The sequence below is a fragment of the Ictidomys tridecemlineatus genome, chromosome 8, assembly GCF_052094955.1.
Source record: "Ictidomys tridecemlineatus isolate mIctTri1 chromosome 8, mIctTri1.hap1, whole genome shotgun sequence".
Taxonomy (NCBI): domain Eukaryota; kingdom Metazoa; phylum Chordata; class Mammalia; order Rodentia; family Sciuridae; genus Ictidomys; species Ictidomys tridecemlineatus.
Genome location: NC_135484.1, coordinates 35,085,149 through 35,110,447, shown reverse-complemented (window position 1 = coordinate 35,110,447; position 25,299 = coordinate 35,085,149). Strand labels below are relative to the sequence as shown.

The window sequence follows — 25,299 nt, the reverse complement described above, 5'->3', positions numbered from 1 at the left end:
TGATTTGTCATGTCACTAAGCTACGGTGTATACTAATTAGTCTAATTGTAACACTAAACTACCATTTACCAAAAAATGACACAGATATTAATTAACATTAATTATTTCAGTAATGATGTTGTTCATCAAAGCAAAAAAAAATCTGAGAAAAACTACAAGAATACATGTGGATATTAACATTGTCTTCTCTTCTTCTTGATCTCCTTCTGACTTTTTCTAGAAAACACTCAGTTCTAACAACCCATTCACTGTCATACAAACCAAATTGGGAAGTGAATTTCTATTCAACTGGAAAATGCTGGCAGGACGGAACACTCTGAAGATTGGAGTCCATCCCTCACTGATTCCCAAGTGTATTCTTTCCTCATGCAAGACTAACTTTAATCGTCTAACTTAATCAAAATAATTACTCTATGAAAGTCATGGCCATGGCAAAGTCTACACAGTAAAGAAACCAACACACAGAGAAACTTTAATACATTGATTTGACAAAACTAAAGGTGAAGACCAAGGTCAGGGCATTGCTACTGCCTCCCTTATCATACTAAGGATAGTCAACTCTCTTGTTAAATGGAAATCAGGAGGGTAAAAAAGAAAAAAAAATACTAAAAAGTCCTACTTGGGTGTTTTTATACATTTATATTTTTCAGATCAGAATCTCAGTTCTGTAAAAGTAATCAGTGTGCTACACAGATGGTAAGCACAAACTGGGAATCTGGTTCAATGTACTTAACGTAGAATCTGAAATAAACTCTCGTTGCCATTTAATTGAAGATCACAAAACTTCAAAAATCTCCATACATACATGCAGTTTAAACTTTGATATAATCTAATACTTGGGTTTTAAATGCTGTTTGCCAATCTTAGGACTACTTACAACACCTAGCCTCTCCACTGTTATTTCACATACTACCTTAAGCATATAGATAGGCTGGAAAAAAGAGGCTTTCTAACTATTGTGTGAAACTGCTTTATATGTCTAACTTTAGGCTAACATTTTTCCAACTGGGTAGAAGAGTGAAGTGATGATATTTTCAATTCAGTCATGTTATATTGAAGATGCGACTATTAATATTACTTGCATGAGCTAATCGGGCAGTTATAACTATAATAACCTTAAATTTCCTGACAAATTGTGACTTGGCTGCTGCTAGGTTAAAGCCAGACCCTATTCAGTGGCCACATTTAGATGGTGCATACAGGCATCCAGAATGAGAAGGTAAGATTTGCCATGAATATCTGAATGAACAACTCCCAAACAGCAGTGACAGAAAACACCAGTAAAACAACTCTTCATTATGTTTTTGATCTAGCATTTATATGTTTGTTTTCACAGAGCCATCATTTTGAATCTGACATTTTTCCTTCCTGTACATTTCTCTACTTCTGAGTTTTCATCCTTTTACCAGTCTTTACAGTTTGTGTCACTACTCAGTTTTTACTTTTTTCACAGTCTAATACAATTTTAAAAGCATACATACATCTGTATAATAAAAATGTGTAGCTCTATATTCTCACATCCTATATATCTAAAAGTCAGCAACAGTTTTATTATTACCTATCATGGGGAAAATGTATAGGGCTCACTTTGAAATTTTTGTTTTATGTTTTTAAATGTTGCTTACTTTCACAATAAGAGTGAGTTATATTAAAAACTCATTTAAAATCAGGAAAAATGGCTTTATTAATCCTATATGTATATATAAACTATTACGTTAATTTCAGTTATCAATACTATATTAACTCATGTTAAAAAAAGAGTTTGGGAAAGAAATATTTTTCTGAGATGCAAATCTTTCAATAAAGTAAAAATGTTTCTTGTAATTGGTACTTCTCTCCATGGATCAAACAAATCCAGCCAACTGCCTGGTTGCCTCTAAAATACGGCTTTAAACTTAATTGCATTCTCATCTTACACTAATATTTAGAAACATAGTTACAAAGTAAACACATATACACAGAGGATTAAGAGTTACCCTTTAATTATATTTTCTACTAATTAGAATGTGCCTTTTAACCTTTTCTCAGCTTTTATTGAGGTATAGCCTTCTCAAGTGCAGTGTGCGTTTGTATGTTTGTATAAGTTTGTTTTTACTTCTACAATAAAAATAAGCATATGTGTGTATGTATGGATGCATATATAGTATATAATATAATATATATATAGTGTGTGCATATATATATATATAGTGTATATATATTTATATAGATACATACATATAAATGTATATATAGTCACAAACCCATATGATAAGGTCTTAACTTTCTACCTCATATGGAGACTATTATGTTTAATATAGGGTGATAATATGCATATGGGTTTTTATAAACAGTATTAACTTGATATGAAATCTACTACTCTGAAATCCATTCAAGGAAAATTTTATCAAAGATCGCAATGAAATCTTTTTAAAAATTTTACATTGTTTTAAAAATGTATTTACTCTAATTAGCTATATATGCAGCAGAATACATTTTGATTCATTGTACACAATTGCAGCACAATTTTTCATTTTTCTGATTGCACATGATGTAGCTTTTCATGATATGTGCAGTCATACATGTACCTAGGGTAATGATGTCCATCTCATTCCACCATCTTTCCTGCCTCCATGCCCCCTCCCTCCTCTTTGCCTGATCACATTTCCTCCATTTTTCCCATGCCCCACCCCACCCCATTATGTATAAGCTTTTACTTATCAAAGAGAACATTCAATCTTTGGCTTTTGGGATTGGCTTTCTTTAGATATTCTCTACCATCATCCATGTACCTGAAAATGCCATAATTTCATTCTCTTTTAATGCAGAGAAATATTCCATTGTGTATACATACTAAAGTTTCTTTATCCATTCATATATTGAAGGGCACCTAGGGTAGTTCCACAGTTTAGTTATTGTGAATTGACATTAGAATGTGTTTTGACACATACATACATGGAATACTTCCCATTCTTGTGGTTGTACATGATGAAAGGTTACACTGGTCTCTTATTCATATAAGAACATAGGAAAGTTATGATCAATTCATTCTTTCTTTCTTATACTCATCCCTCTCCCTTCTCTTCATTCTCCTTTGTCTACTCCAGTGAACTTCTGTTCTTCCCCAACTCACCCACGGAGCCCCATTGTGTGTTAGCATCTACATATTAGACAGAACATTTGACATTTGTTTTTTTTTTTTTTTTTTTTTTTTGCTATTGGCTTATTTCACTTAGCATCATAGTTTCCAGTTCCATCTATTTACTGGTAAATGTCATAATCTCATTCTTCCTCATGGCTGAGTAATATACCACTGTGTATATGTACCAGATATTCTTTATTTGTTCATGTATTGAAGGGCAACTAGGTTGTTGTATAAATAAAATTTCTTAAATCCCTCATTTTAACACACATTTCTAATGCTTCACCAATAAATGCATTTTATTGTGATATAATACATAAACTACAATTTTAACTTTCTCTGAGAAAAATTATTTGAATTGAGATTGAATAGAATAACTGAGAGCAGAAAGATATTGTTTGGAAAATACTATGGGTCCAATGTTTTGCATTTGTCTAATATTTTTCTCCTTTTCAACTTTTTGACTTTCCTTTTCATTTTATTGAGTATCCCATACACATGATTTTATCTAACAGTACTCTCTCTGGTGCACTTCCTTCTCTGCTAAAATAAAATTTGAAGAAAAACAAGGACTTTAAAAGAGTTATATGGCAAAATTTCATCAGAAACACAGCAAAGAAAGAACCTTACTGCAACGAGTGATCATATAAAATGTTTAGATCAAATAGATTGTCTAGAAAGAATACTAAGCTTATAGAAGGCACTGAAGCAAAACACTGTATTAGACCTCAAAGAGCTCACCATTTCCTTGTTTAAATGTTAAAACAAGAAAAAGAAAAAAAACTAATGCATTCTCTCTCTCTCTCTCTCTCTCTCTCTCTCTCTCTCTCTCTCTCTCTCATGTGTGTGTTTGATATAAGTGATATATAAATGGAAAATGTTATACCAATCCAAGAGGGAGAAATAACTCCTACCTGTCAAATGGCGGGGATATTTGTATTATGCCTCAGTATACAAAGACAAGATCTCCAACACAATTTGGGTAAATAATACAAAAGCAGGTAAAACAAGATGGATACAAATGTAAAAAAAAAAATGACTGGAAAACAAAAACCTATATAAGCCCATTTTTTGGCTGTATCTTACAAGAGAAATGTAGCAAAGATTGAGCAAACTTCGGATGTCAAGGTAAGAGATTGAATTTGATGATCTAATAGACTATGGGAAGTCAATGAGGGTGTCTCAGAAGGAAATTAACAGTCAAAGAGCTGTGTTTGAAAGATTAATCTGGAGGCTGTGTCAAGTGTAGAGACACTGAGGTAGAGAAATCAAAAGATTTCATTGTGTTAGGGAAGAATTAGGGGTTATGCAAGGAGGGAGAGAACAGGAATAGACAGAATAGGAGCCACTCATGTGGAAGAAAAATTGAAACACTTGGTGGCTACCTGGATTTGAAATATGTGAGTGGATACAATATAGTTAATGTGTTCAGACTGAATGGCTGAGAAAATTATGGTGCTCTTAAATGAAAGAGAGAAATCATGAAGAGACACTGACTGAGAGATAAAATGATCCAGTAATTCAGTATTATTTCCTTATTGCTTTCTGCTGGCCAAGAGGGCATGTACTAAGACCTAAGAATACAAAGATCAATTTGACAGTGTCCTAGTTTAGAAAGCAAAACAAATATGCTGTATTTAGACTCATGTCCGTGTTAAATTACTTATGGAACATTCTGGGAGGAAAAAAAGAGGTCTAAAAGGAGGTATTGGTCCATCTCAGATACAAAAAGAAGTAGAGGGAAGATGACAGTGAGCAGGAGACGGGGGTGGGGGGATGGAGAGAGGAGAAAAGTAGTGGAGAGAAAGAGTAATGGACAGTGCATACCAGAGAACAGGAGAGTGAGCTTGTGAGCAGGAAAGGGAAGATGCTGTTAAGTACATGTCACATTACAAATACCCGAAAGCAGAGAGAGCTGGATAAAATCTAGTGCCTACTTTAATTCTACCCTGTCACATTTTATAGATGAAAAAAAAAGAATTCTAAGGAAAGCCAATAGATTTTTCCAGAGACCCATTAATTCAACAATAGACGCCAGTATCAGAAACCAGATTTTTAGACTGTTAAGTCAGTATTCCTTCTTACACACTGTGGGTGCTGTCAGGAGGCATCCCAGTCTAACATCTGGACCACGATTTGCAGGTTCTCCTGGACAGTTTCTAGAATGTTTTCTGAGCCCCCACTGCAGAGGCATTCCCCACCTTCACTTCTACTCCTGGCACCCTTTGCCACACAAGCAGACACAGAAGAAACACAACCTCACCAAATAGCTTTAGGCATGATGATACATTCACATTGGTTTAGAACGTGAATGTAATAGTTTGTTTACTCTCAGGACAATTAGGTATTTTCTATAGCCCAGAAATTTGATCTATTGTATGTGCTAATAAACTTTCTCTATAGTTCTACCCCTACTCTATAGATATCTCTTACATTTCATCAATGAGAGATCAAGAAACCATGGAAATCATAAAGTCTAATCTCTTAATTATATATTCAATTAAAGTGATTATGCTAATTAAGTAATGTTACTTCAGTAATATTAAGAGAATTTAAAAAATATTTACAACCTCAGTTCCTAGAATTGAGTTTGACCCAATAAATCCCTGAATAAACATTTGGCAAAAAATGGGAGGCTCAGAGTGGTAAAACAAACTGCCCGTAAGTATACTCCATGTACTTGTCTTTTCAAATATTGGGCATATTGTGAACACGTTGTGTATTATGACTGGCACTGGACACCTCAAACACACAGAATACGAATACCTAGGAATAGAAACCCAAATTAATTTTCATATGAGGAAAGCATCCTGAATGGTTTTATTCTTTACTTGGTAAAATTTTTGGAGATTATAATATAGGATTAATTAAAGAGCTTTCAAAAAGTTGTATATATATATATATATATATATATATATATATATATATATATATCTGCCTACAATAGTAACTGGAAAAAATTCTGTGAACAGTTAATGCTGGAATCCTCATTTAAAATGCTGTGGAGACTAGTTCTAGATCTGACTTCAGCTTAAATTTTGTTCCCTTCTGTTAAATTGGTCCTGCATTTTTAATAATAATATTTGCTTCTGTTATACATTTTAAGATTTATTAACCTAACCTTGTATCAAACATAGTTTAGCTACATATTCTTAAAATTATTGCATCCCTTTTGCTATCAGAGGGAAAATACATTTTACTAAATGTCTCAATATGGTTGTGTGAGTGTATGTTTCAAAAGGAAAGAACCAAAGGACTGCTTAATAAAAAGTAAGAATTCAAACTAAGGAGTATGAAAGTATTTTGTAGAACTCACCACCATGGTTTCTTTACTCTGTACAATAATGCTGAACTGTATAAGATAGTGAAGATGGAGAATAATTTAACTTCATATTGGAGATTTGTGAATCAAGAACATCTCAAAGATAAAGATCATAAAATATACACCACGAAGTCAAGCTTTCTCTGATGGTTCTACTTGTTGGTAGTCTTTGTTCAAGTACACACGGTCATCCTACTTTCTCCTAAATTATAGACCTAGAGGTTCAGACTGGAAAAACTCTAAGACATGAAGACTGAGCAGAGGAATTAAAAAAGCTGAAGGCTGCATGTGTTATGACATATCATACTTGAAGAACAGGGGAAGTGGGAGGGGGGGACATTGGGAACTTTCATACCAGAGGACTGGAACTAGAAGAAATCCAGTCCTTTTCTCATTCTGCTCATTAGCTGATGACTCTCCAGCTGACTTATGTGCCCTGCAAACATATGTCAAAGGAAATTAGCATAAAGCTCTCTTCCCCTCATTCTTTTCCAGTAAATCCTAGAGAAACGATTACTTACTAAATTAAAACAAACAAACAAACAAACAAACAAAAAAATCTACAAAAACACAGAATGAGAAATGTCATCTTTAGATGGGGTTACCTTCTCTGCCAAATGTTGATCAGCAAAGTTTACTAGTTTAGCCTTTTACCGTCCTTCTATTTCTTTCTGGGCATAGTGAGATAAGCCAGTGTGAAATCAAGATGAAATAAAAACAAAATGAGAGAAATTTTTCATTCAGATCTTTAGTTGTTATTACATAATTTGTAGGTAAATAAAGAAGTGACATATTGCTGCCTTTACTTAAATTCTAAATAGATAAAGCATGGGATTTATGCTTACAATAATTTTATATGTCGAACGTTTAACCCAACCTGATGGGGAAATGAAGAACTACTTAATAATTCTCTAAAGGTTAAGAAAAGTAAAAAAGGCAGCATGTACAGAGCCTTTGACTCTGAGTCACCTCTCAATAGCAGGAAGATTTAATAAGGACTTCTAGATAACAAATAAAAGAATTCATTTTTTTTTTTTTGGTTGCTAAACAACACGTGACAGGATAGGTCAATATCCATGTCCTTTTGTAGTGATAATCTCCAGTTATTCTGAAAGAGTTGTGAAAATAAAAGCTTTAGCAGCTACAAGAGAATGGAGGGCAGGGATCATATTTCCCTAGAATCAGTTTTTAATGATAAAACTTATTATCCAGCTGTCAGTCAGAGAAAAATAGAAGATATCCCAAAGCACAAGCCAAGGGAATAAAAAAAAGAAAGATCTTGTCAAAAATGTACACAGACTAAGAACACTGAAGCATGACAGCAGCGTCTTGCTCCTGGCTATCTTTTCATCAGAAATCTTAGAAGCTGACTGCAAAACACAATTTCCATTCCATTTATCGAAACAAATGCAAGGAAAGTGAATTATCTGACTGTCAGAAAAAATATTTGCTAGTGTGAAATAAAAAAAATAATAAAAAAAATTCAGATGAAATTTCTGAACACACGTGAATTTAAACGAATAAATAAAAAGTGTGGAACATGGTGCCATACCTTGGAAAAAGAACAACTTAAGATCTTTGGAAGACACTGCCTTTTAGATTTAGGTACTTTGTATTGTTATTCTTTTCTCATGGTGGGATTGAGGATAATCAAGCTTTTACATTTCACATCGTTTCAATGTTATGGCATCATTAGTAATGCCAAATAGATTTCATCCATGCTCCCATGGGTCAAATTGAGTTAATGGTAAGCTGAAGAGATGACTTGATTAGTACTGTAACATGAGGGAGCCTCAGGACCAGGAATAATCACAAGCCAACTGTCAGTTCTTTTGGCTTTCTGGCTGAGTTCCTGAAGTGACATGCTTGGACTCGGGGGATGTTCAGTGACAGAGGGTACATGGCTCACTCAGCTTTCCCACAGAGTTCCAGTAATATTTACGCAGTGCCATCAGAACCATACTAAGCACATCATTACATTAAGCCAAAGCAAGTCATTGCCACTCTCTCCAGAGTCTTTCTGAAGTTCAATAGATAATTCTAATGAAATTAACATGCAGATTCTCTGTACAATAATGCCAAGGAAATAGTTTTATTTTTAAAGAATAATACAACCAAAGTGACATAAGAAATAAAAAAGAACAAGTCAAAGATGATATTTTTTCCAAAGAATATTTCCAAAGCACATCTTCTCATGGGATCTAATTCTCAAAGCATGGGCAACTGAAATTTTGGTACTTTCTAATGTTTCTAAGTTATAATTTTATGTAATGATATTACAGTGCATTGGGAAGAAACACATAATTATAATCAATGAATTCACTTTGACTAATCTGATATAGCACATTAAATTTACGTGTTATATAAACGAAACTTAAGATATTTTCTGTGCTAGGAGAAAATGGAGAATAAAAAATTCTTATTTTATAGAAGAAAATGAGTATAATCTACACCTGTGGAAGCAAGCTAAATATTTTCTTTAAAATATTTAGCAATAGCATTAAATCACAGATACAAAAATGATAGAGAATTTGTATGTAGTCCTTTAAAATATGATATGTGAAGCTTCATACTATGTAGCATAATATGCAAGGTGTCTTTGGAAGAGTTGTATACAGCAATGACAAAATTCTTAAAGAAGATTTTTTTTAATGCTTTTTAAAATCTCTTCAGTCAATTAATCAATCACCCATCTCTTCATTTGTTTTGAAAAATGAGACAAATATTCTGTAGGCCAAACAGTGTTGGCCTATACATAGTATCTGCTTGGACAATTCAATCTTTTGAACAATAAAGCAGACACTTTTAATGGGTTTTAATCTTCAGAGCTAATGAAGACAGAATGTAAAAATCCAGTTCTCCTATGTTGAATTTACAATGATGCCAATTCATCTCTTCTTGTATTAACACTGTTAGCCACATAACTTTGTGATTGGTCACATCAAAGAAATGGTTCTATCACAAATCCTGTGACTTTGGCATTTCCTTGTATCTTCTTTGCTTAACAGAATGAAGCAAAGGTAAGTGAGCTAGCTTCCATCCAATATCTCAAAAAGTTCTGTGCTCACACATCTACTAGAATATTGTAGTATATTCACATACTAAAATATGAGCCACACGTGGCATGGAACTAAGTTGTGCAAGCATCTGGAACCAACAGTCACCAACCAGCAGATCTGTGAGCCAACCAAGCTCATCAGTGGGTCCTGGCCAAACATCCCATGAGCATCATCCACATGTGTTCCCTGTGCCACAAATGAGACTGATGCAACAGTTAATGCCTAAATTCTTCATATAAGACACTATAAATCATCTTAATATTTACATGAAGATTATGTCAGTGATATCAACACAGAAGAGTACGTACAATGTTGTAAATCATTTATTTCTCTACTAAAAAAAAAGGTTGTGCTAAGCTGGCACATGCTATTTAGGATTCTGTCTTTAATAATAAGAAACATCCACTAAGTACTGACATGTGGCAGACATGGTTGTTTTCTGTTATTTGTTTAAAACACAACTTTTTAATAGATGAATTTTTTGCCTGTATTTTCTAAATGCTCTTTGAAGGGAGGTTAATTTCTTCACAAAAACTAATGTGTTGGAATATAATAACAATTCCATGATCAATAAGACATGTCAATACCTTTTACTAGTGTATAACAATTGAGAAAGTCACTTATCAGTAACTGCTCCACCACTGTAACATATCATTTGTTAAAATATTTTAATTTTTATATCAATATGGGTTTGTAAGGGTATATAAAAGCCAATCTGTAATGTGGTTTAAATTTTTTTATTTATGAATGAATGGGACTGACAGAAAAATAGTTTTTTTGTGTACTGAAGATTGGACTCAGGAGAACTTAATCACTGAGCCACATCCTGAGCCCTTTTTAAAATATTTTATTTAAAGACAGGGTCTCCATGAGTTACTTGGGGCCTTGCTAAATTGCTGAGGCTGACTTTGAACTTGTGATCCTCCTGCCTCAGCCTCCCAAGCCATTGGGACTACAGGCATGCACCAGCACACCACCTTGAATAAAATACATTTATATATATGTATATATATGTATTTAAATATATATATATATAAATGTATTTAAATATATATTATACATATTATTCAAACAACTTTTAACAGTACTTAGATACAAAATAATTCCCTTTTCTCAATTATACAACTCTTTCGTAAACATTTTACAGCTGTCTTTGCACAAGTCAGTCCATTTAAATTAGGAAAATCATTATAAAGTATATTATTTAATGAAATGTTAGGAGGACTCTCTTTAAGTGAAGACTACTTTATGCTTCTCCCCAAATCCAAAGATTAACAATAAGAATAACATTACAATGATATTTCAAGAATATACCTTGCATTTTGTTTCTTAGAATGATTATGATTTTATTACTTCAGCTTAGGTCCTCCTTTCTTTCCTTCTAGAAACTTATTAAATAGACTGAATTGCTTTTGATTACATATCTGATGAAAGGAAAAAGTTTCTAAAGTATAACAGGAGCAAACTGTACCACGTAAGCTTCAGAAGTGATCATGGCTACTGATACACTTCAACGTGTCATTTGATTTTATAAATATAAGTGCCTGGTAACATGCTTGCTTCAGGAGAACAGGAAGAAAGATAAGGACTGCAGGGATGATGATTATTTGTCTATTTCCTTTTCTGAAGCCACCATTTTTCTATGCTTTCATGGGTGATTAACAGCTTGCGGATCCTTCACATGTAATCAATAGTTGCAAAGTTTTATATTAGGTTTAGAGATTAGACAGCCTTGATTATAAATTTTATCGATTTATACAGCTTACCTGCAGAAATCCCTGTACAATTTTCAGAGATTAAATTAAAAGGAGATATATGGCCTGCACATACTAGAAATGTGCTAGTGTGATTATAAGGTGTGACCTCTTTATACTCATTCCTCTAGATGAATAAAACCTATCTAGTGCACTAAAACATGAATCAGCACGTCAATAAGCATCAAGCTGAGAAGGTAAACACAGTGAAAATGTGACAAAAGGAATTACAAAACTGCAAGGAAACCTGCCTTGGACTATAATTAATACAGGCAACTTGCAAGGATTAATTGCTTCAGCTCATTTGTAAATTAGGAAATTGACAGAGATAAGAATAATGAACCCCATAACGCGTTCTACCTGGAAAATCTGAGCCCATATTAAAACTGAAGATTCACAATCTCTGGAGATAAAGGAATGATGACAATTTTTTTAATTACTAGAATAAATATGGTCATTTTGAAGTTGGCAAATAACGTAGTGAACATAAAATTCATAACCAAATCTGGTTTATGAATGCTGTCAACTTCAAAATGATTAAAGTGCTAACTATACATTTTATGCATACTATTTTAAGGTCTCAGAGTGCCCAGAAAAAAATAATGAACATCTATACACTTAATAACCATAGGGAAGATTAATATTTTCCAACATCAAAATCTTACCGGTTTCATTTTATATTATGGATTTTTGAATATTAGTTCACTTTTTTTTTCTTCAGAAATATCTTATTATTCAAATTGATGATGTCCCATATCTGTATAGGTTCTATATAATGAGGTATAGACCAGAAATAAAGGTGATTCATCGTGATATTCATCCTTTATCATTTATCTTTGAGACCATAATCATTTATCTTTGAAACAATATTCAAAAATATATTTTAGAGCATGATTGCCTCCAGTTAGTCTGCAGGGTTAGTCAAATATTCCATTATATTTATATAGGCCTTGATGGAAAATTAAACCCACTTAAGGTATATATAAGAAAAAAGTTAATGTACTAATTTTTTAACAATTAATATAGTAAATAGATAATTAAAATTAATGCATTAAACATTAATAAAATAAATGTATTAAATTTATTATTATTAAAATAATAAATATTTTATGCAAGGTATTTGATGAAGATATTTATACTAAAATCTATTATTATGTTCAAATTGTTCCACAGGAAAGCACAGAATGCTGACAACACTTGGAAATGACAACCTAGGCTGGGTGCAGAGACACATACCCGGCTTCTTGGGAAGCTGAGGTAGGACAATCCCAAGTTCAAGGGTTAGGGAAACTTAATGATACAATGTCTTAAAAATAAATAAATAAAAATAAAAAGGGGTGGGGATGTAGTGTGCCCTTGGGTTCAACCCCAGTGCTACCAAAACAAACAAACAAACAGAAAAATACATCCTATAATAAGTCTGATTTCCTTTGTTTCTTCAAATATCCTAGTAAAACTAGATTGAAATACTATATTCCTAATTCCTACAAATATTGACAGAAGAATAGTAAACAAAGGAGGCAGGTATAAAGTGTAAAAGCACTGGAATTATTTTATGTTTTTTTCTGCACATATGCTACTTTAGTAATCACATTCTTTCCACATCCAAATCTGTATTGCCAGTTCCAACCCATTTCTTGAATCTGGCTCTAATTTCCTAACAGCCTGTAGATTTCCATCTGGATGCTAACATACTATATCATTTAAAACAAGATTCATTATCTTTTTCCCATAAATGCCTCATTATTACTTTCCAAATTCTCTTAAGGGCTCCAGTCCCCAGACTAAAATTTTGAAGACATCATTGGCTGCTCTGTTCCCCAAATAATCCTTCATCTGTTGCCAACTCTATTTACCACATTAGTTCTTAAAATCACTAGCATTCTTTTGTAACTCTTTAATTCAAACCCTAGTTTCCACAGGCTTGGACTATTAAGAATTCTTGCTACTGTCAGTATTCCCACTGCATTCTTCACCCTGACCTTGCAAAGTACAGCTCTGATTAAATAACTCCTCCATTCAATATGTTTTGGAGGTTTCCTATTCTGAATAAATAAAACCTAACTCCCTGTCCTAGCACCCAAAGATCTAAAACACAGTGTCTTCTTTATCTTAGCCATCTCATCCACTGCCCCACACTCCTGTCAATCTATTCATTAGATACCAAAGCTAATACAAAACGTTAAGTACAATTGTTCATTTTATCCATCTAATTAGAATACATTGTCCAGTAGAGCTTCCTATTTGAAGTATTTCAGAGTTCAATGAAAAGTATAGTATTCCCACATTGAAAGCCTATGTAGGAAGCCTGACAATGTAATAAGTGATCACTAATTCTCTGTATTTCCATTAAGGAATTTAAAGCCTAATGTTTTCCATTCATTTTGTATCTGTGTGCTCAAAGTTTCCTATATTCACGTGTAAACTTGAAATCAGAAAATATACCCTATAGAGAGACAAAGACCTTTATATAAACTGAGCCGTGAAAAGTGATGCTCAATAAAGCATTAAAATAATTAATAAGAAAATATATTTACAATGTAAAGATTTTTTTAAACTCTAAGATCAGTTTCCATTAGACATTTAAATATCAAGAACAATTATCTTTATTAAATATTTATCAAGTAAATACAAATGGGCCAGACAAATGGGTTTTTAAATAGACTATTTGCTTAGGATTTGTTAAGGTTTGGATATGAGGTATTACCCAAAACCTCAAATGTGAAACAAAGTAAAGTTGTTCAGAAGTAAAATGATTAGATTATGAGACTTATAACCTAATTAGTGATAAATTCAATTTAATATATTAACTGGGTGGTAGTTTAAGGCAGGTAGGTTGTGACTGGAGAAATAGGTCACTGGAAATGTACCTTTGGAGTTTATATTTTGTCCCTGGTGAGCAGAGCTCTCTCTCTGCTTCCTGGTTGCTATGATCTGAGCTGCTTTCTACCATGGTGTTCTTCCTTACTCATGTCTTGATGTATAGTGTCAGTCAACTATGGACTGAACCTCTGAAAGAGTGAGCTAAAGTAAACTTCTCCTCCTCTACATTGTTCTTGTTGGGTGTTTTGGTCACACAGTGCAAAGCTGAGTACAACAGGATTCAAAGGTGGTTGATGAAGGCACAACTACTTCTTTTGCCCAACTCACATTTCATGAAGGCACAGGCCTATGAACTGGTAAGTTCAGTTTTAATGTGGTCAAAATAAAACATTATTAAGACAAAGAGGTAAATGAATTTAGACTCTTACAATAGGAAAAATAATAGTCTCCACCACAGACATAGCAATCGATGTCTTTTCCAAATGATGACTGCTTGTTTTTATTGTGAAGGGCTTTCCAAAATAACAAGGTTTCAAGGAATTCTCACACCAATTTTAGACAGTAATTCTTTATTGTTCTACTCTTTCATCCTAAATGAAACAAAGCATGCATGGAGAAGGTGAGCTTTTCAAACATTGTTCTTTAGCTGGACTTCTCCCTCGACCTCAGACTCAGAGTTACTTACCAAACATCTCAACTTGGTTGTCTAATGGGTGCCTCCCAAAATATTCAAACCTGGGCTAATGCTATTCCATAGCCTGTTCTGGAGCAGTCTTCCCCATCACAGAAAAACAACTCCAATGATTCCAACTGTTCTGGGCTGAAACCTTGGACTTATCAAAGCTTTCCTTCATCTGATACCTCACATCATTTCACCAATCATTCTTTTCAACCTCGAACCTATGTTCAGAATCTGACTCCTTAATCATGAAATCCACCATTGCTCTTTCGCTCTTTCATTTTTAATTTTTTTCCAATCGTAGCCATTATCACCTGGGGTAGCAATTAGTCAAACTGCTTAACTCAAATGCAAGTCTGCTTTCTTTTGGGTCCCTGGTTTCAGTTGTCAGGAGAATCTGGACAAACTCTGCAGGGACTGCCCACACAAGTCAGGCTAAAAAAGAAAGTCCTAGGGAAAAAAAAAAAAGAAAGTCCTCCCAATGAGTTTCTGGAACCTATACATTCTGTGTCTCATCCACCAGCCTTGTTCCCTCCACTCCAACCTGCCATCCATATTTCCTTTCCAGGTAGTACCTTTCCATTTGCTTTTCCCCGTTTTCAATGTTCTTCTACTGGAAAGCCACTGGTGTCACTCTCTCACCTCCTGAAGGGCTTTACCCAGTTATCACCTGAATAATGCTCTCGTTGACCACCTCATTTAAAATCTGCTATCCATTTACTTCCTTTTTTTCTCCCTACCATTTTTCATCATCTACTATCACTTATATCTTTACCTATTCATTTTTAGTATTTTATATCTCCCCAAATTAGAATGTTTGGTTCATAATTATTGTTCAATAAATAGCTGGGCTGGTAAATGACTAATTGAATCATGATATGAATTAATGGATCCTTGTATCTTCTGCAGACAGCAGGCTTCTGGCCCACAATGAACAAGCTTCACATTTTTGCTTATTGAAGATTATTCTTTAATAATAGAAAAGCTACCAATGAAATTCTATGGCTGAATTTAGTTTTGAGATTTAAGCAAATGACCAGACTCATCTTCTTGAAACAACTTTAAAAGCTTAAAGAGAAACAAAGTGAAGATTTTATTGTGAATAACAAAAATTACTGGGTGAATTCAAATTAGGGAAGAAGAAAAGGTAACCTTTTTGAAACAGACCTTTCAAAAAGTAAGGTGGAAAATCTTTGATAAGAAGGAAGTGTACACTTGAAGATGAAAATTTATAGAGTACTTAAAACATTTTATTTATCATAAATAAAATGATAATTCATTTTGAACTATATTCTATTGTTTTGATCTTTTAAGTATTTTTCTTATTTTCTCAACTAAAGAGCAAGTTTCTTCAGGGCAAGGAACATATTTACTACTTCACTTATTTTTTATTCAGTGCTAAGCATAGGGTAAAAAAGCAATGAATATATTAACTTTAAGCAATTGGACCCTAAAGGATGTGTTATGAAATCTAAGGACTTTGAATATATAATATCAAAATAAATCTCATCAAGATATAGGAAATAAAAACAATGAAGTCAATGGATGATATTTTACAGCATAGGAAGAACAGATCTTTGGTGCTTTAAATTATTTGATATTCCAACTTACAAATTAGATAGCCTGCATAAATAGAGTTTAATTCATAAACAATTGATTTTGTTTTAGATTACATTGTGAGCATAAGGTGCCATTAAATGCACATTAAACTTCATTTCCATTTGCATAGAGACCTAAAGAGTTAGTTCTTTAATTAGAGCTTGTGTCATTAATGTTTACCATGAGCTTACAGTCAATCAGCCTCTCTGATTCCTGGGCTGCAGTTTCTTTGTGCACTAGTTTTACTTTTTATGGGCTTGATTATTACAGTAACTTAGAACAAGTTTCAGGAATTCTATATGTTTCTACATGACACAAATATTTTATTTTACCAAGTATAGCCACATTGGGAGGCTAGAGTACCCTATTGCTAAGAAGACCATTTATACATATGAGCATAGGGAATGGGCTACAGAAACAGACTGCAGGTAACTTAAGTGCAAATTATTTAACCTCCATATACACCAATTCCAAATCCTTGAAATGAGGAAAACAGCATCTGCCTTATAGAGCTTTACCAGAAGCAACATAAGATGCTATATATAAAGTACTTAGAAAAGTACCTGGAATACATTATAAATAAAATATGGCTATGAATTTTATTATGTATTTTTATATTCATCAACAATTAAGATTACTAATGGCTCAGATTATTATTTATGAGAATAAAACCCTTGAAGGGCTTGGAAAAAATTGTTTCTTTTTCTTCCCTTTTTTTTCCATTCCCCAAATTCAATCATATGTCATTTGGGGCTATTTATCCACCTACTATTCCCCATGTAGATGGCATGAGCATTAATTTTTAGTTTTCAAAATGTCAAGCTAAATAATTTTGGGGGAAAGAAGCATGGTTTTCTGGGTTACTTTGCCTGTTTCAAGTCTTTGAAGAATATGTGTATAAAATACTAGGAAAATCACCTAAGTTTAAATAAAAATAGCACTAACATCTAACAGAAATCTAACAAATAGAAAACTTTACAAAAGAATAAATAATGCCACTGATCACAATACTTTTCTACTAAACCAAATCCCTTGGGGCTACCCACTCATTTTCATACATGAATGCAAAAGTTTTCAGTATATCATTAGATGCTAGTACTTACTAAATATTTCAAGAACTTTGGTACTGAATGTAAAGCTATAGGGAGAATTGTGCAAAAGTTTTTGTTGTTCATCTTGTAAGAGCAGGAGCTTGACTGACGTTTCCAGCACCAAATATTATGATCAAACTATAGCTATTTATAATATTCCAATATTTTTTCAATGCTTTCATAGAATATTTTAGTATGTTTTCTGCAAATGTAAAAAAAAAATGTTTGGTAAGTGCAAAGAATTGAGGGCATAACAAGTTACTTTATGAATTCTTTCAAATTGGGTTTAAATAAAGAGTCACATAGTTTTAATATTTGAACTATTCCAAATTAATTCCAGACATTTACAGGTAAACAGACCCAATTAAGTACTATATGTAATTATACTTCAACAATAAAATTATTAAAAACTCACTAGCATGTTTTGTCTATTTGCTTTTAGGAAAAACGTATAGCAAAAATGGAGGGTTTTAGGTAAATCATCAAAGAATAGAACTTAGCAATTGGGGTATGACAGTTTCATCTCTTTATTTATTTGCTTTGAGAATGCATTTTTGTTTACATTTTTTAAGACAGAAGTATGTCATTCCTCTGGTTCACCAAATAGAAAAGTACACCAGAAATAAATATATGTTTTGGAAATATTTTGAAACATTTTCCCTAAAACAGAGGGTATATTAAGTTCTCTAGTCTTACATAATTCAAAAGGGATGGAGAAGTAAACTGTATTTATTCAATATCTTTAAATATTATTCATATCTAAGTAAAAAATACAATTTTAAGTAAAAGAGTGATCGATTAATTTTTATCAAAAATTGAAACAAAAATGAAATGGGTTAATACTACATCACTACATCGATTTCTCCTATGTTACACACAGGCCAGTCCATTGCAGTTGTTTTAAAAAAGTAATAACATATTTGTGTAAAATCATAATTCTGGCAACAATTTGGGAAATAAGGATATTCAAAATTCTCCAGCAGAAAACCTGATTCTTTCATTGTGGATTGGCATCAGTGGGCAAGGGTTCATACTGAGGCCTATAATTGAGATGGCACCTCCTGCTCAGCAAGACCACAGCCCCATTCAGGGGCACATGCCAGGGAATGTACCATAAGAAGCCTCAATTTTTTCTTTGACACAATTACATATCTTTGCCTTTGTCAACAAACTCATCACTGCAATTTTCTTTTTAATTTCACACGGATATGAAAGAGATCTCTCCACTGCTTCAACATACCGAAATTGAAACAAAACTTTAAATATTGAAAGGTAAACTATGTGAATATTTCTTTAAATTCAGTTTTCAAAAATTCATATAGTTATGTTTATTAGATCCCCAGAATTTTTTTGTATTTTCAAGAAAATCGTGAAAGAAAATCCCTCAAATTTATTTTTTTCCAAGCACATCCTTAATTGAAGAAATTAGTATCAAAATGCTTAAAACATAAGTGTAGAACTTCTCCATAGTGCTAAAATGATGAACTGATTCAGTTATTCTAGTGAATCAAAAATAACCAAATAATTAAAAGTTGACAAAAATCAACAAAATAAAAGATGAAAAATAATGTAATTCTCTAATATAATTATCAAGTATAACTATAATATATTATATTTACAGAAAAATAAAAAGGCAGTCGATTTATTAACTCATGTAATATTGCTGTGGAAGAAAAGATATGCAAAAGTATATTATTTATTTTCAAGCTGACAGAGACTCTAAAAGGAAAGTACCCTCCCCTTGACTTTATAGAAAGAGAAAATGAGACTAAGAGGAGAGTCAGCAATATGGTTCCAGCAGAATTCAAATCCAGTTTGACAGATATAAAAAATCTTCATGGCCTCAATCACCCAATTATCTCCCAGTGGCCCCATTTCCAAGTATCATCACATTGGGGACCAGGGTTTCAACATATTAAATTTTGAGGAACCATAAACATTCAGCTCAAATATAGAAAATGATCAAAATACACCAGAACAGTGAAGAAAAATTACCGCCCCCCCGCCAGTATGTGCCAATAGTTATCTTCAATTTATATTGATACAACAGAATTATCATCAGGACTAAGGTGGAATTTACAACCACATTAGCTTTCTAAAAGTGCTCCATGCTTCCCATCATTGCCCTTTTTCCAATGTTTCAGAAGTTTGAAAACTAAGATTAATTATGATTTCCAGTGTAACCCACTTATGTTCCTAATAATTGTTACATTATTAATGGCTTGCACCTGCTGGTCCGGTTGTCTCATCTATCTTAGTTTTCAGCTGTGTATTATTTACATTCATTAATTGTGCTTTTAAAATTGTTACTGCTTTATTACTATGTGGCAACAATTAAAAATGAATCAATGTCTCAGGAATGGGCCATCAAAATCCAAAAACAGTGATAACATAACCAGGTCTTCAATGTAGTAAACAAAACCTTAAGTGATAAATTAACATAAAGTGTCAAAACATAATGTGAGTCTGTGCTCAAAAAAGCAGTGATAAAAGAGGGAAGGAAATGCAGCCAAATACTTGAGACTTGGATGTTTTTATGTAGATGACCCATTCATCTCTGGATCTCAGTTTATGGTCTGTAATAAAATATTTTCAAACAGTGGCTCAAATCCATTGACACATATTCATGAATTTCAAAACAAGCTGAATAAACTCTGTGGAAACCAAAAAAGGTTTTACAGAATAAGTAAAAATAATGTTTTCTGTGGTGAAACTGATAACTTTAGTCACCAAAAGTGGGCAAGGATAAAAAGCAGAGATTTCTAATTGATTCTCCTAGAAATAAAAACATGTATATCCACATGATTTGTGCAAAGCTTGTAAGGACACTGATAAAATTAATGATAACTATTATGCTCTCAAAAAATCTGAAAAAGCTATTGGCAAAGTGTCTACTTCAATGAACATTGTTCAATGCTGCAGACTGCCAACACGAAAGAGTTATACCATGTGCAAATGCTTGTCTCCTGGAAGTGGCTGCAAATATTTTATTGAACAGTTTAACAAGCCACTGATATTCAGAGGATCTGCTCTTGATGGATGTGTGGAATAAACTGGAGAGTGAAAGTTTCCACAACTTTCAATACCAGTCATCCCTGAGAACCAGGACTACTGATACAGGGAAGAGGCAGTGGAGGCAACACTGAAGGAACACAGCTATGTATGCACAAGGGAAAGCTGGCACTTTGAAAGAGAATTAAATAAAACACGAATGTCAATACATATATTTTATTCATTTAAGAACAGCCAAGAGTCAAGCATAATACTGCTTGATCTGGATTCAGTGTTGAAATAATAAAAATTGTGAATAGAATTATCTTATATTTTCAGCATACCGAGGAAGGAAATGCAGTGAATACAAGACGTCTTTCACAATCAGAAGTACACTATCAAGGTTAACAAGCTCACAGGTGTTTCAAAATAAAGGTTGAGATCAACACATTTCTTGCTGACACTGGTCATGCTATTAAAGACCGTTTCAATGATTTCAAGTGGCATACCCAAACATAAAATTTTAGCACTAGAGTCAATTTACAGAAGAGTCTAAATTTATCATATCAGAGTCCAAAGATCACTGTGTTTAATTTTGAGGAACAAAATAAATTTCTTAAGATAACCAAATGGTGGGACAAATTATACAATTTCTGCAAGGTTAATTCGATTTCAATGAAATGGTTTTTTTTTCCTGTTTTTAATATCAATGTCACATTGGTAAGTATATCTGAAAAAAAATCTAATGCTCTAGTGAAATATGAAAAAAATAATTTTTATTTCTGAATATAACAAGAGCTTATGCTATGTCCTGGATTATTACACTGAGCCCTCTAGCCTCTAAGTAAGCCATCTTTTTGACAGTTTTCAAAAAGTACTTTCCCAGTAAAATATTATCTTTTCTGCTTTCAAAATAGATACAAACATCCAAAACTGCCAGTTACTAAATACATTCATTGTACTATAATTCTGAGTTATGTACTTTGTAAGTTAGGTCAAAAAGTAAAAAAGAGAAATTAAGGCCTAGACCTAGAATTTCAACTGTCCCTCAGAATATTCACCTTAATTCTGAATACAAATTATGATGAAAATTGCTATTAGTGACATCATGGTTTTATATGAAAAGAATATCATCATTTTAATTTGAAATATAGTTTTGCATTTACAAAAGCTACCATTAGCAGTGCTTTCAAGTTCCATTAAACTCCCTTATGTCATTCATAAGATAACAAAATCATGAAAAACAACTGTGACAAGCCCTACTGATTTGTCAAGACATTCCTTAGCAAAGTATGCAATATCCTCAGTGACCCAGACTCTACTTTTCTCTTCTCTGTCACTCTTCACCACTACCTTCCTAATCATGCTTTTGGAATACTGAACTATCTGCAGTTCTCCATGTACACATGCATATTCTTACCTCTATAATTCTTTTCTTGCAGTTTGTTCCAATATGACATAGTGCCCTCCACAGTGGCCCCTTTTTTACCCAACCATCATATCAGGCTAACTTCCTGACCATCCATCAATATTCACTGTTCTATGATCCCTCATCTGGTCAGATGATTGCCTTCTAAATGCTTTGTGATCCTGGCATCACAGATCTTATATTGTCACATTACCAGTTTATGTGCCTGTCTCTCCTCCTAGAGTGTGAGTACCTCTAATTTCATTTTCCTTTTTATATCCCTAGAATCTGGCATGATATCTAGCACATTGGAGATGTGGCCATAAATGTCTTTTGATTGAATGAATGCTCATTTTCACCTGTAAAGATGGAGGGGAGGGTGTTGGTAAAGGTTTTACAGCTTTAATAAATTTATTCTAATGCTATCAGTACTCTCATTGCCTATGTCTAAGCATAAATGGTGAAATAAATCTTGATGAAATAGACAGCTGGTTGTGAGGGGTAGTTATAAATTTGTTCAACAAATATGTAACTTTTAGAAATATACTGCAACTTACTATCTAAACTTTTAAATATATCATGCTTAATGTGTATTTTATTTTAATGAAATAAGCCTATGTTTTCTATATTTACTTTGGCGCCAACTGCAGAATTTTAATAAAAAGAATGAGAAAAATAAGAAAAAATAACTATAGTTAAAATAGTGCCTAGATGATCTAGTTTCTCAAAATGTGTATTACGGCTTTCATGGAAGAAAATACATTAAAAATCAAATCAGGGATTGAAGAATTTTTGAAAATTAAAGGTTTTTTTAAGTTAATATGAGATCTCAACACTTTATGATGAAGAGAATATATTTTAGTAAATATGATGAATTCTTACTGACTTAGCAAAGGGAAAATATTAGCTTAAGAAAACTGTTACACATTAGAAGCAGGTGACTTATAAAAATAAGTCTATTACAGGCTCAGAGTTCTTGAGTCCTCAACAGGTTATCTAGACTGGCACTTGCTCTGCCATGGCAAGATCATTTTCAAAACTCAGCAGACAAATGCTTCTGTGCACTTACAAAATATCTCCAGGGGAAGAGGAGAAATAATCTCCCTTAATAATTTACTAAGACTTTGCAAACATGGAAGCTAAATATAGTGTAGCACATAGAGATCAGAGGCCAGATTCTTTTTCTTTCTCTTCATTGGTGAATTAGAACAGCCTAATTCGCTGGGTCAAAGTGGTTTGATTTCTAAAACCCAATTCAAACTCATGTCAGTCACTGAATTCATCTTTTCCAATTCTAGTCACCCACACACTCAAACCCAAGAGTCACCCTGGAGATACTTTGAAGACCTTGGAAGATAGTTTTCCCCTCTCTTCCGCAAATTTCTATCAAAACAACCTCTAATTCTATTTGTTATTCTGAAGTCTTCCTCACTGTTCTGAGGTCTCAGAAGTATAAAATAACCTGCTAACCAGTCTCCTAATATCCAGTTCTTCTCCTTGTTTCTAATTACATAGGAAAATTCCTTTCATATGATAGTTTTACAAAGATATAAAAATGTGCAAAATGTAACTAGGAGCAAAAGTACACTTATGTGCACACAGACTGGAAGAAAAAATAGAATCACATGAAAGTGTTTATAGTTTTTTGGGCACATTCACAATTTTCCTGCCTTAGCAAGGATATTTTCAAATCCCAGGAAACAAATCTTCTGTGTACTTAAAATTACCTCTAGGGGAAGAAGAGCCACACACATGACAAAAATATGTGAAAAAAGAAGAACACACACACATAACAAAAATATACACAAATATAAATACCATCCTTAAAAATATAATGTATGTATCTTAATGGTGTCTTTTGCCATTTGATTAAAATTGTGATTAATATTATAAAGAAAAACTATAAGGAACAATGAAAATATATGACAAAGGAGTTTTTCCCCCCCCCCCTCTGGTCACACTTGGTTTACTTATTCTCTTGTTTTGTGTGTGTGTGTTTGTCAAATCAGGGACCAAGAATGACTTTCTAGATAAAAAGGCCAAGAGAGCTGCACCTTGAAGGATAAACAAGAGGAACCGATTGCTCACAAGTGTAGGTGGTGTATTCCTGGCAGATGGCTCTGGGTAGTCCCAGGGGCAAGGCAGAGGGCTGCCCAGAGAGGCCACCAAAATCAAGGGAGTATGCAGAAGCAAAGAAATCAGACTGTATAGGTTTTGCCCATAACAGGTTGTGACATATACATATCACAATCTCTATGTTCTTTTTCAATCACTTCTCTATGTGTTTTAATTTATGATAGCCAAAAATAATAATAATAGGGTGTTATTCCTAAAATGCAGTCATATCATATTATTGCCCTGTTTTTTTTTATCACATTCATGACAATGTCAAACACCCCACAGCACCCATCAAGTGCTCTGTATTATGACCGAGTCTGGCTCCTGACCTGTATACCACATGCCACATCCCATGATCATGCTGGCCTCTAGCCAGTCTGAATAGCTTAATGTCCCTGAATGGAGAAAGTGACTTTCAGTTTCTAAGTTAAACATGCTTGTCCTTTGGGTTCATACATGCAGGCTGTTCAGAATCAGGTCCCAGTTTCTATAGCAAGTCCTCCAGACAAAACACTCTCTGTGGTCACTTATAAAACTGGGAGTGACCACCCTGCCTCCACTTACCCATGTGTGTCTCTCCAGCACATTTCAAGCATACATTTAAAGGAAAATGGGCAGAATGAAGAAAAAATATATACAGGCATATGCTACAAGAGCAATGAGTTCATGAAGGAAAACTGATTATAATAAAAGAAATTAAAAAGTAATTACCTGTATACAATAAAGCTATTCAAGATTAATCGAAAGAATAAAAAGAAAAATTTCAAGCTAAATTTTATACAAGATTTTTTTTCTATCAATAAAATAGGAATGCTAATTCCAATCTTAAAACAGGTCTCAGGGATGATATGCTTGACATGCCATAACATACATAAAATTGACTGTAAAATGTAATATTTATAAAGTACATTTTATTATCAGTGTGGAGCTTAGTATAAAAATTTGATTAATGTCAAATGCTTTATATTAAGCAAGTCTTATTCTAAGATACTTCAGAGAAGATATATGAATTTCTATGTAATGCATATCTTTCAAAAAATCTTCAACTCTTAATGCATACTGGTCATTAACTTAAAAAATGTTGCATTTTTCAATTGCAAAAGCAGTACACAGAATGGTAGCCTACAGTCACATGTAAAACTGCCTCCCCTTGACACCACTATTGCTTTCCTTAACATTTCTCCCACAGACTAATCACACATTACTGTTAATATATTTTTTATGGTACAACATGTCTAGATAATTTTTTGCTTCTCACAGAATTTTTTTTCTATTTTTATATAGTTTTAGGGTACTTATGATGCTTCTAATTGTACCTTCAATACTTGATGCCC

At 33.1% G+C, this 25,299-nt stretch overlaps 1 protein-coding gene across 15 annotated transcripts in view; it reads right to left on the bottom strand.

Moving 5' to 3' along the window:
* Ptprk (protein tyrosine phosphatase receptor type K) overlaps positions 1-25,299 on the bottom strand; it is a 522,697-nt gene that overhangs the window by 125,120 nt on the left and 372,278 nt on the right. The gene's annotated exons all lie outside the window — the stretch shown is intronic.